This window comes from Trachymyrmex cornetzi, unplaced genomic scaffold (genome assembly GCF_001594075.2).
Source record: "Trachymyrmex cornetzi isolate Tcor2-1 unplaced genomic scaffold, Tcor1.1 scaffold67, whole genome shotgun sequence".
Taxonomy (NCBI): domain Eukaryota; kingdom Metazoa; phylum Arthropoda; class Insecta; order Hymenoptera; family Formicidae; genus Trachymyrmex; species Trachymyrmex cornetzi.
In genome coordinates, this window is record NW_017299992.1 from 1969816 (window position 1) to 1971608 (window position 1793).

The following is a 1793-nucleotide window of genomic DNA, read 5'->3' on the forward strand; positions in this document are numbered from 1 at the left end:
GTCTAAAGAAGAGAAAAGATGTCGTCGTGATAACATCGACGTAACGTCGTCAGCTATGCTTTCCCTCGGATGGGTTTAACCGAACCTCTTAACGATAATCCCTATCCTGTAAATATAATAACGCGCGTCATTGGAGCACACGACGAATCGCATGAGATTGGTGAAACGCCATAGCGAATAAGCATTTGATGTTCACGCTTCTTCTAACAGACAATGTTTATCACAAACGAGCTATTGTCACAAATATGAATTACTACGATCCTATCAGATCTTACCTACTTTGGACAGCTTTAAACCTAGGAGAATCATTTACGCGCAAAATGTTTAATTTAGCGTAGTCTCGACCTTCGTAATGAATCGACTCGGTATTTCCCTGGAGTGTGCCAACTAATGGATCCGCTTTGAGGTAACTAACTGAGAACCGTTATCTTCAATAAAACTCCTTCTTGCGTAAAAGATTCCCCAAGTCGTTTCGCGATATCGCATCCGAAATGAACTTTGTTGTTTAATATCGTTTATTTCAATCCGATGCGAGTTATGTTATGCGAGCAATCGTAAAATGTTTACTTCATATATAAAGATGTTATAAAACAGAGATTATAATGTTAAGATATCTTGTAGGAAATGATTACGCGATTCCGATTAATTGATTGTGATTGACGATTCTCTTGATGGATCACGTTATTGTCTATAAAATAGGAAAGTGAAAGGGAATTGAGTTAATTACAGTTAATCGGCGTCAGTGTCTTAGAAAATGGATTAGATAAATTATATTTCGGTTTGACCAGTCCTCCGGGCTTTCGTAAGCCTGGATGATAAATGCTGTGTGGACTATACGCAAATTATAATCGTCGGTTAAGCAGTTTATTAGGTCTTATTACCGGTATGAATACGCTTCATCGATAGCCTGCTCAATCCTGTGTCGAACACCATCATAGCATGAAATAATGCGTTTTTTATATAGATACAATTTTCGATCACTGGGTTCACGCTGTAATCTTCTAGTCATCGATTATTTCCTTATATATGTATCTATTAAAGATCCGTGAATGTATGATACGCGACTTTTGAAATGAAAATTCTCTAGAAAATTGAACCACGAGTTTCATTCATCTTAATAATATATTATTTTACATGTTAAACGGCTCCGCACGGCTTGTTTATTCGTCGAATATTACAAGATTTTATTACGGATTTTATCATAGATTTTGTATTGAAAACGGATTTTACTATATTACCAAGTGAACGTACATATATTTATCGATTGCGTAATAAACATCAGTTTATAGTATTTTCATATCTTTTTTTTGTATACACAATATTAGATATTACGTGATTTTCAGTTTTAAATATCGAATGTAGAAATTGCATTTGATGAGAGTTAAACTATAACGGTTACTTTATACGTGCTTAACTATCTTTGCAGTTCAAAATAATTCCGATAACCTATAGTGTTACATATTTTATTTTTATTTCGATTAATTTGGATTCAACTGTTATCAGTATTATTTGATGTAACGTTTAATTTCTGTTATTAACAAAAATTTTAAAAACGTCTGTCCTCCGACTATATGGGTGCTAATTTACTATTAGTGTTTATCACTTCAGTATTTAAAATATATGAAGGATATCGTGCCAAATGATTTTTTAAATAAGAGCTTCTGTTTATAGAAATCGCAAAAGATTAATCCTTTGCGGTCCATAAATCATTTCTCGCTAAAATCTATAGAATATTTTATTTTCAATTTTATTTTTAATCAATCTAATATGAATTAAAGGTTTTTATTAGAAGA